Below are 12,128 nucleotides of genomic sequence, written 5' to 3' on the forward strand. Positions count from 1 at the left end.
TTGGCGCTCTATTTAGTATTTAGTTGCATCTTCGACAGGGTATTTTCTGCAGCTGTTCACCCAGTTTACGACACAATTAATCAAAAGATTTTTATGGAACACTCTCCAATATATTTTTTGAACAAATGAAATATTTCTGAGATGATGTGCAGTAACCCTTGCAACATTTTTCTTATTTTAGCACCAAGAGACAAATAAGAGTCTAGCAGCATACCTACTGTAAGTTACGTGCTTTGTCAGCGACCGAAACTATATTTCTATTTATATATTAAGCCGAAAAGCACCAAGGTTTCTTATTTCATTTTTCGTTCCTACCAACGTAAACTCAGTTTTATTTTTTAATTTCAGCTGCCTTAAATGTTATCCAGTCCTTACACTGGTGAGGACATCATTTATTATCTAATTTGTATCCTTAATATCGTTTATGTAAAAACAAAATTGGGTGCCATCAGCAAATAGCTTGAACTTGACCCCCACGTCCCCGTAGCATGTTTCATAATACAAGATGAAATTAGACCTAACACACTGCCTTGAGGTGCTCCTCTTCTTAATGTCTAACGGGCAGCTTTTCAAATACTTAAAATTATCTTTAGTAACACCAATTGATCGTAAATAATTTGAGAGGTTCATGAATAACTGTATAAAAAAGAGCGCTGAGATGGAGCAGCACCAAAATACCATTTGCTTTATTTACCGTTTCTAATAAGTCTTTTACAACAGAACTTAAAGCGGTTTCTGTAAGATATGTGTCCATAAGCCAACTGACTATCCAGTAAAGCATTTACCATTTCCTGATAACTAATTATCTGTTCAAGAATGACATATTCTAACATTTTGGACAAAAAAGATAAAGTCGAAAGAGGCCTGTATGAAGTTCGGCTTTGATGATCGAGATGTTTGTTCAACAACAGCCGCTTTCCCAGCTGTAGGGAACTTGCATTCAGAGATACTGACATTTATAACTTTCACTGTTACACTAAGCATGAAAAATTTTCAACGCCAGTAAGTTCAGATTTGGCATCGGATCACTTGTAAAATTTGTTTTCTTTGCCAGTTTAATAATCATAATAATACCATCTTTGTTTACATTATTAAATCTTGTTAGTCTATCATTTGTCTGTAGTGTAGTATTTATCCGATTCGGCGTTTCAGCACAAGTAACGATTATGTTCTCAATTTTCTCCTTGCAAAATTCAAGAAAATGACCGGGAGCCTTTGTTCCCTTGCATTCCAGTTCAGCTGTCCAGCAGTCTCTATCATTTATTCATTTCCGTCCCTGCTTCTCGGGTTTTCCGATGATAATGCTCAGTTACTCAGTCTTACAGTCTAGGGACTACACCTAAGGAGATTTTACGTCATCTCTTTCTAGCAAATTTAATCATAATATATATTATATGTATGTATGTATACACACACACATATATATATATGTATGTATATATGTATATATATATATATATATATATATATATATATATATATATATATATATTATATGTATGAATGTATACACACACACACACACATATATATATATATATATATATATATATATATATATATATATATATATATATATATATATATATATATGAATGCAGTATACACACAGACATAAATACACATATATGTGTAAATATATATAATATATATATATATATATATATATATATATATATATATATATATATATATCTACATACATATAATATATATATATATATATATATATATATATATATATATATATATATATATATATATATATATATATATATATATATATATATATATATATATAAAATATGGGGATGCAAACCCACGGCCAGGCTATTCATTAATTTTCCCGACACACAAGCCAACGGAAATGGTTTGCGGAGGACAAGTCTAGTGGGATGGAGGAAACAGAAGCAGTTATTAAATAAAATATGGCACAGATGTAAACAACATTCTGAATTGTTCTCTTTCATTAAAAATCTTTATTAATGAATGCATCAGGTTTAGTGAAGCTAATGTTGTCCGAAAATGTTCCGTGCAAGGAATTGAAAGCCACTTGAACTACCCTCTGGATACTATTTCTATTTGGACTTCTCTATGAACTAATCTAGGCGTTTTGAAAGTCAGCAGCATAGTAGTCCTTATTCTATACATAATAAGAAATTGCACTGGAATTTTGGTTTCTTAATGTGGACGCAGGGGTATAATAATTTTTTGAAAAACTCCCATTTTCTCTGTTTTAGCACTTACCAACTCGTTTGCACAGAAGGCAGTATCTTCTTCATTATGTTACATTATTCTCGACAAACTTCTTTTTTTTTAACACGCTATTATGATGGAGTACATTACTTAGCCCCCTAGTTTCTTTTGTTTAGACTGCAAAGCAACTTTTGGGTGCCTTTTTTCATGAGTTTGTAGTGAAAATTGATGCCTTGATTACCTGTGCCAAGATGACTTAAAATGTTGGTTTCAGAGCAGGAGCGTAGGAACCTCCTAAAAGGTGGGGGAGCCAAGGGACAAGATAAAGTTGACAAGATATAGAAAGTAAATGCATGATTAAGAAAAAAAAAAAAAACAAAAAGCTGCCGCAGCAAGTATAATTATTAATTGGTTGTCCTAATACAATGATATATGTAAACAGTTGGGGAAGGGGGGGGCGCCAAAATATCCTTCTTGCCCCCTCTCCGAAAAATGTGGGGGACACATGCCCCCTCTGCCCCCGCCTCTTCCTACGCCTATGCAGAGCCTTCAAATTTGCTCCCCCGAGAGTGATATCGAACGAACTGAAAATAGAGTCTTTCCAGAAAAAAGTGAAAGACTTATTTCTGAGTGCGATAATAGTGTGGATTTGACAGTTAATACAGAGAACCCTCAACGATTCTTCGAATGTCTTTTCTAACGTCCGATGATGTCAAAGAATCTGCAGGTCCCACAGAATTCCTCCGGCAATTTGGGACCAGATAAGAAACTTAGGGTAAGTAAGAAAGAATAAAGGGAATAAAGAATGACGTAAGAGGTGCCCCATCCTTTAGTATGTTCGGTCCTGTAAAAAGCTGTAAAAAGAAATTTTTACGTTTTCATAGATGCTACACACCTAAATTTTTCACTCATTTTTTCGATAATTAAAAAATTTTCTTTATTATTTCAATGTTATCGAAGAACTAGGAAGTATTGATAGTCTTGGAGCCTGGTTGGGTCCCGTATGCACTAAGATGTACCCTAAATTGATCTTGTTTAAGGGTTGCTTGGACATAAATAAAAAACTTGGTCACATGTTCCACAACTGGCCTGTTTTCCGCCATTTTGAAATCCAAGATGGCCGCCTGACAAAAATTATAAAATTCAATAAATGACCAGAATACACTTAATATGCATATTATTTTAAAGGTCTTGAATAGGAGAATACATAATAAGATGGTTTGACATGAATTTTCATCAGATGTACCGACACTTCATTGTCAACACAAAGAGGCTGATGATAGAATGTTGTTACATATTAACCATGCCACTTGCACAGAATTATTCAAGACCGTCATAGTGGCTTCACCAGATACAGATTTTTTAGTATATCTACCGTACCACTTCATTGAAACTTGGAAATGCAGTGGTCTAGAAGAGCTATGGGTCCTTTGTGGACAAGCCAACACTAAAAGGGCATTGCCAGTCCATGATTTAGTACTGACAATGTCAAGAGCACTAGTTTCTGTACTTCCAGCTGTCCATGCACTTAGTGGTTGTGACACGACCAGCAAGGTTTCAACGAAAATTGCTGTATTCAAGGCAGCAGACCAAGGTGGAATAGAGTTAATCAAGGATTTTGGAAAAAATAAAGAACTTTCTCATGATATGGAAATCAAAGCAGAGCAGTTTCTTGCCAGAGCCATTAGTGGAGTCCACATAGATACATTCAGTGAGCTGCGATATTTCCTGTACCATGATAAAAGTATTAAAAACAACTTTGAAAGACTTGTTCCAACTTCAAATAGCATACAGCTTCATATTAAGCAAGCTTTTTTGCAACACTGGACAAATGCCACAAAAACTACCATAGATATACTGAATCCACAAGATTAAGGTTACATTTTGAAAGATGACTTCCTGGTACCACTTATTGTTTCTGAACCTAATCAACCCCCCGATTTTCCATTTCCATGCACCTGTAAAAAATGCTTTAGGTCAAATGTATGTCCTTGCCGTGTAGCAGACATTAGTTGCTGTGAATTCTGTGAGTGTGATGTAAGTGGGCAGTGTAGCAATCCACATAATACTATAAGAAAGGGTCATAATGATTCCAAAGACAGTGAAGATAATTTAATGATGGAATGTGAAATGAAGGTTTGAGAGTGTGATTTTTTTTTTTTTAAACAATTAATAGTTCGTTACACAAATGTATGATTTATTTGCTTAATTTTACTACCGCACAGTATTGGGAGACACAGATAAACAATTATGTATAAATTTCTTTTAAATTTAATTTTTTTTATTTATATCCTTATCTGATGAAAATTCATGCCAAACCATCCTATTATGTATTCTCCTATTCAAGACCTTTGAAATAATATGCCTATTGAGTATATTCTGGTCATTTATTGACTTTTATAATTTTTGTCAGGCGGCCATCTTGGATTTCAAAATGGCAGAAAACAGGCCAGTTGTGGAACATGTGACCAAGTTTTTTTTTTTTTTTTTATGTCCAAACAACCCTTAAACAAGATCAATTTAGGGTACATCTTAGTGCATACGGGACCCAACCAGGCTCCAAGACTATAAAGGAAATAATCAAATATCCGGCGATGAAACAAAGACGCATGTTGTCTCACTTCTAAACGATCCTTGTTTGACTCTCATAAATGATCCTTACTTCAGTGGAACCACGCCAAACGGAAGTTCACTTATCGCTTTAGAGTCAACGAAGCTCTAGAGTTTTCTTTGTTCTGTTTGATTATGGAACTGGACGGTTTGTAGACAATTCGCTATAGACATTGGAGAAGAAATTTTCCGTTTGCTGTATTCAAGTTGTACGGACGTTCGTGGAACTGTATGTATCGTATGGTGAAGTTCGGGAGTTAAGGCTGTGAAGGCTTCATTATCTGTTTATGGTAAGTTTGGATTACTTTGTCATGTAAGTGGTTCCACTTAGATATTAGCCTTGTTATTCAATAATTTTCATAGCTTTATATTGTTTATACTGAATTTTGTGCACAACAGTTATTAGTTTTAAATAACTTAAAAGAAATATCTTTGATATTTCAAGTTCTTCACTGCTGGCCCTTCATAATTCTGTTCGTTTCAACTGTTATTCAGACTTTACTACCTTTCCCTATTTGCTGATTGTCACAACCTTGCTTGTCATTTGTGGGATACAATGAATAGTTTTTGAAAATTGTCTTTGTAATATTTACATACTTATCACCGTAAACTTACGTTACATCGTTGTGGTCATTAAAATGTGCTTCATTTACTTAGTGGGTCAGGGGCCCTGTATTTCTGTATAATAAATTAGTCCCTTTCAGGATCAGGGTAAGTTCATAAGATTTTTTCCGCAATGCAGCTTTGTGGATTATGTACCAGTTTGCAAAGTAATGGAAATTTGCAACATTCCGCGGAGGTTAGTATTCTATGCTTTGACAAACTTTATGCCTAGTGACATTGGTGTAAAAGCATGGATTTTTAATCTGCTCTTAAATTATGCATAGTAATTCTTGCACTGGAACTTTTATTTGGCCATAATATCATTCTAATCAATTTAAAAATACTTTCAGGTACTTAATGGGGCCAAGATAGCTTATAAAGTTTCTCTTGAGAAGCAGGACGCACTGGTGAAAAACTTAAACTAAAGACTACTATTGCATCCATACGACTGGAAAAATGGAATAGTTACTCTTCAAGGCTATTTTATTAAAGTCTGAGGCGAGAAACTTTTGTGAACCAACCATTGGTGGAGGCGCTTCCCATACCCTGTACACTACCTATTGGTCTTGTGACCCACAGGTAAGGGTATGGAAGGTTCAAATAACCAAATAATTTTTTCTTTCAGGTGTTAAGCGCATTATGTTGATGTCAGCAGTTAAATACTTTAAAATTTTTTTTTTTTTAGGATTTTAAGAGTAACGTAACTGATTAATTGGAACTTTCACATTTTTCGGACTTAGGTTTTTCTGTTTTTATTCTTTATAATGTTCAGTAAAATAACTTAAATGTGTATTTGGAACTTGAAAATTTAATTTAGGATAACTTTTTAAAGTTCAGCAATAAGAAAACGAAAGTTTTAAGTTTACATAAGGTTAGTTTTAGCAAGTCATTTTAGTTGCTGTAAGAATCTGTACTGTAAGGACGCTGGATTTTTTCAGGACAAAAAAATAAATAAATAAATAACTGTGATTTTGCATTGCTTTGAAATTTGATGCTTGAATATTTTTTTGCTGATTAGGTGCAACATGTTACTGCAACAGCCACAATGTCCTCTTAACTTTGTTTTGGAGCTTATAACGTAAATTATAGCTTCCATTTTGTTCAGTTCTAAATCAAATACAAGTTTCTTAACTTTACTAGTTGAGATTAGTGCCAAGAATATAACGAGCAATATAAAATTCATACAATATACAAAATCCAGTTGTACTATAAAACATATAAGCCCAAATTATAGTTGATCGAATCTACTTAGTTATCTCTTTAACACCAGAGTTTTAATGTTCTTTTACTTAGTATTCCTAACTATCCGACCACTTGTTTGAAAGTACTTAATTTTTCTGAAAGAACTTAAAAATTTTCCTGGAAGCTCTACTCTGAGGCTTTGTAAGTTTATCAGTACGGTGAAAAAAATAATTTCAAGTGAAAGCTTTATTTCATCAAAGTTAAAATTGACTACGATCTGTAACTCGGGTGATGCTCTAGCATTCTTTTAAGGAGTTTTCTTCTATTTACAGAATAGGCTTTCTGAAATGGATATTGAAGGCAATGCAAGCACTATTTCGGTCAGTCGAGAACTCGTTTCTTGTTACCCCTCACAAGAAGTTTCAAGTTGAGCTGATGTGAGAAATGGAGCCTGGCGTTGATGATTGCTTTATTAAGCGTCGCTTATTCGATGGTTAGCGTGTGTAATTATTTTAAATTTCAATAAAAAGTATATAGTTGAGTTGATATTTAATAGCATGGAATTATGACTACTAAACATTAATTGTAAGTACTGAAAAATATTTTTCTAAATGGCCTTCAGGTGAATACAGTGGTTATTGGATAAGTGCCGTGATCTGTAGTCAAACGATGCATAGCTGTTGAAATCTAGAGGGAAGATGGATCAAAGTTTCTCAGAAGTAGCTCACTAGTTAGTATAGAATAAACAAAATCTACTACAGTTTGTCATTGCATAGTTCATAAAACTAAAAACAAATATACAGGTTGTCTGTTTTATGTGCGGTGTGTTTAAAGCAACTGAGAACTAAATGGTGATTTGTTTCGGAATCTTAAAAAAATTTTAAGATTTCGTGTGATCTACCGAGTTTCTATGACTCTTTTTGGAGTCAAGGTATTTTTATGATTGTTCGTGTCCCATGCCTTGAGGAAAAAGTAGCTCAATTAAAAGGTTCTTTGCAGCATTTTCATTGGGAGTCTCTCACAGGACGCCTTTGTCTTTCATGCACCATAACTTCAATGTTTTTGATAACTTTGGCATTCCTATTGACCTTCGTCAGTAGGCTGCCCCGCTGTAGCTTTATTTAACTGCTGAAAGTTTACATCCTCAAACTTATGGGTGCCCTAGGTTCCAATATGTATTTCTTAAAGGATTCGTTGTTGGTGTTGATTTGAGATAACTTTTTTTTTCTGTACGTATTACACTAGTTTAATACCTTGGAAATCGTTTGCCTTTTATTTCGAAATGAATAGACTAGTTATCACTAGACGGTTGTAGCCTTAGTGGGGAGTGTATCCGCTTGCCATCTACGGTACTTGGACTGCATATCCTCCAGGATTGGCCCATTCTGATATACCAACACGGGCTCAAGGAATAGAGTAAATCAGTGTCCGTGCCTGTCGCCTACACCTTGGACAAGATTGCTTTGTGCTGAAAACAAATTTCCTCATTTGAGCGGGACTGCCATGCATAAAGCACTCCTTCGCTTGTGGTAAGGATGAAGAGTGTGAAGGACTTTTGTCTGCCAATGATTCCAAAGATTGCAATGGACTCTCAGATTGAGACCCGGATTGAAATTCGCTACCCTGTGGTCTCTTAAATTCCTAAATGGTGATGATAAACCCTAAATTCCTAAGTAATGGTGATGATAAACCCTAAATTTCTAAATGGTGATAAACCCTAAATTCCTAAATAATGGTGGTAATGAACCCTTAATTCCTAAATAATGGTGATGATAAACCCCTATTTTTCAAAGAAAGTTTTTTAGATTTTCTAAACTACTGGAGGTGTGCTTGATACTCCTGTAGCTGGATTTTAGATCAATGGATATAAGTAGATGGGATTATGCCAGGATGGGCTTTTGTTTTCTGGAACACTGTATTTAGAATTAGGGACTTGAAGGATCTTTTATACCACACTAAATTTGAATATTACTCAGAATGCACAATTCATAAAGATCCTTATTCCAACAAATCGAGTTTTTATTTCACAAATTACATGAAGCAGGCGCCAGCGTAGATATATCGCAACTGTGAACACGCAAGCATGAAGGAAATGATGTTGATAAAGCAGCCAAGGATGTAACCACTACGACTAGATCAAGTATACCCGTCCCTGCCAGTGATTCGTTACTACTACTGAACCTCATCACCTTTATTAAATGGCAGGTGCCGTGGAACAGTGTTTCTGACGATGACAAACTAAAGCAGATTAAAAATACACGGATTGTGGTGGTGTTCAGAGTATCATTATGTAGCACAGCTGAACACACCCATTCATGACCGTACATTTTTCAGCTGGACGGACACCTCTGTCCAAAAACAGTAGAGACTGCCACCACCACTTCGTCTATGGCTCCATCGAGTAGACTACTCGTGCTAAGCTAAGTATATCTTAGTTTAACCAGACACTGGGGTGATTAACAGCTCTCCTAGGGCTGGCCCGAAGGATTAGATTTATTTTACGTGGCCATGAACCAATTGGTTACCTAGCAACGGGACCTACAGGTTACTGTGGAATCCGAACCACATTATAGCGAGAAATGAATTTCTATCACCAGAAATAAATTCCTCTTATTCTTCATTGGTCGGTCGGAGATTCGAACTCGCGGCCAGCAGAGTGCTAGCTGAGAACGAAACCCAACGAGGAAACTACTACTACTCGTGCTGTGCAAGTTATGTCTACCCCAGAGTCAATATATTGACGCTGGTCTAACCTATCTGGCTAGGGGATTTCGGTCCTGGCACTTTTCAAAACCACTCCCCTTGAATTGGTATGGATCCCACTTGATAGGTTCTACTGTAAGGAGCAACGCAAAATAATCTTCGTTTTTCTCTTCCCCACACAGTGCTTTCTTCAGATTTCTATTATTAGCTGATGTTTACGTGCTGCTTGAAGAATTAAAACCCGCGTTGGTATAAGACCAATGATAAAAACATCGACTGATGTCTAGGGCAAATCTCTTCTACTGACCAAAGCCATCACGAAGCCAAATTTCATATTCAGTTTTAAGGCTGTTAGAAGCAAATGCTTGTCAGGAAACAATGTTAGACTAATTTAGAATGAACTGCAATCTCTTAAAAATTTACGTTTTCTCCCTCCCTCTCTCTCCACACACAGGCATACAAGCAACCGTTCTGTACACTTTGCTTTCATAAAAAACTTTAGAGACAGCGAGAGTCATTGATGTTTGCAAGTTTATACTCAGCAAGAACGATTGATTGATAGCTACGTAGGCATACGGGCTGCTCTTATGAGCAAGAGCCTGTGCTGGCACACCACGGTTTTTTTTTTTTTTAACTAACAGAGACCAGAAGTTGTGTTGTTTTGTAAGTGACTTCCTCAGGAACTCAGAATTGAACTGAATTGAATATAGAATTTAGGCCAAAGGCCCATGAATGATCCCTGAGGTCATTCAGCGCTGAAACGGAAATTGGCAGTAAAAGGTTTGAAGGGTGTAACAGGAGGAAAACCTAAAAGCAGTTTTACGAATCAGTTGTTAGGCGTCTGGAAAGTAAGATGGAAGACAAAAATATGAAAGAGGTAAAGTAAAAGGAACGAAAAAATTTATTGCAGCTATGGGCCGAAGGCACGCCGCAAAGAACCTTTTTTAATGCCTACAGTGACCAGCATGTGTTGTTTGACGACACTACCCCCCTACGGGGACACACAAACTCAGCCTTCGGCCTCATTTGACCCTTCTATTGTGATCACGTGTCGGCTTACACGCGCACCTTCTATTTGTGTCCTTATATATCTGTCTATTCATTTATTTACTTGTCTAAGTAGCCTTCAAATTTATTCTTAATTAGAGATGAAGGCGTGGAGGGGAGACTGAAGGAAAAGTACGGGACAGACTTATGTACATGTGATGATGATGTGATGAGGAGTCGACATTGTTTCCGCTAATTTCAGGATCTTTTAGACCATGCAACCAACTCTGGGCATAATCATTATTCATAACGCACATGCCAGTAGTTGATGATTCAGTCCATTCAAACAAACAGGTGCATATATATATATATATATATATATATATATATATATATATATATATATATATATATATATATATATATATATATATATATATATATATATATATATATATATATATATATATATATATATATATATATATATATATATATATATATATTTATATATATATATATATATATATATATATTTTTTATATATACAGTGATATATATATATATATATATATATATATATATATATATATATATATATATATATATATATATATATATATATGTATGTATATATATATGTATGTATGTATGTATACATGTATATATATATTTATATATGTGTATATGTGCATATATATATATATATATATATATATATATATATATATATATATATATATATATATATATATGTATATATACTTGTGAAAAGTGCTAAATCTAACCACAAAGGAACGCTTCTGTTGAAAAGTCTTTTTCTTTTGTCTCCAGTCATTTTTCATGACTTCATCACCCAAGGTAGAGGCCATTTGTACACACACTAATAAGCCCTTGCATTGACCCCTGGAGTTTGCCTTGTGCTCTCCTGCCTCTGTGTTGTGCTTCATGGCGCCCAACCAGCTAGTGACAGTGACAGACAGTTTTAACGCTATCTCTCCGACGTCGTTTAACCCGTCGGAGGAATACGCCAGTGGCACGTCTTGAAAAGTGGTGTGTGGAGAATGCAAACTTTTCAAATTTGCAGTTTTTACGGAAGGCAGATTTTTAAAATTTTTTGTTTCATGTTCTTTTTCTTTTTCGACAGATGATGCCGCGGAAGAGATCGTCCTATCTCCCCTCCCTCAGCCTAACCAGTGCCCCAGACCCCACTAGGAGGAGGAATATGGAGTCTGTTTCTACCCCTCTCATGTGGACCTGTTTCATCTGACTCTTCTGGAAACGACCTCTTCCTTCCCTCAGGACCTTCGAAGGATGGGCCAAAGGTAACAGGGAAAAGAAGAGGAAGGTACAGAATTTACCTTTCCAGTTTGTTCCCCAGAATCAACAATCTGGAAATAATATTCAAAGATCTCTCCCTCATCCCAAAGTTAGGGCACCTGCATCTGAAATGTCTTACAATAAGGTTGCCGCCGTTGAAAGTTCTAAACCTGCTCTTCAAATTTCAGCTTGGCCTAATTTAAGAGATGACTTCACAATCACTCCACGTGGCCAGGCCACTGTAGATTATCTTAAATTTATCTACTTCAGAGGTCCAATAGCTATGAGAGTAGACCTTGGTATCCTGGGATCCTCCTTCGTAACTGATTACACCCTAGAGCCTCTATGATGTTACAGGTGTCAGCAGTTCAGCCACCACCATCAGCAGTGCATAGGTTTAGAAACTTGTGGGATATGCAGTTGCCGCCATGCCACAGCTATATGCTTGGTCAAATTCAAGGCCAGACAAGCCACTACTGCCTGCTGCCCAAACAACCATGGATCTCATCATGCAAGGAACAGATCAT

At 35.6% G+C, this 12,128-nt stretch overlaps 1 long non-coding RNA gene across 1 annotated transcript; it reads left to right on the forward strand.

Annotated features, from left to right (window-relative positions):
• The first annotated feature begins 3,774 nt into the window (after positions 1-3,774).
• On the forward strand, positions 3,775-8,742 carry LOC136825128 (uncharacterized). Its single transcript, XR_010849245.1, has 3 exons — positions 3,775-5,096; positions 5,760-5,988; positions 6,924-8,742. It is a non-coding gene; the product is annotated as an uncharacterized lncRNA (long non-coding RNA).
• Positions 8,743-12,128: the final 3,386 nt, after the last annotated feature.

This window comes from Macrobrachium rosenbergii, chromosome 37 (assembly GCF_040412425.1).
Source record: "Macrobrachium rosenbergii isolate ZJJX-2024 chromosome 37, ASM4041242v1, whole genome shotgun sequence".
NCBI lineage: Eukaryota > Metazoa > Arthropoda > Malacostraca > Decapoda > Palaemonidae > Macrobrachium > Macrobrachium rosenbergii.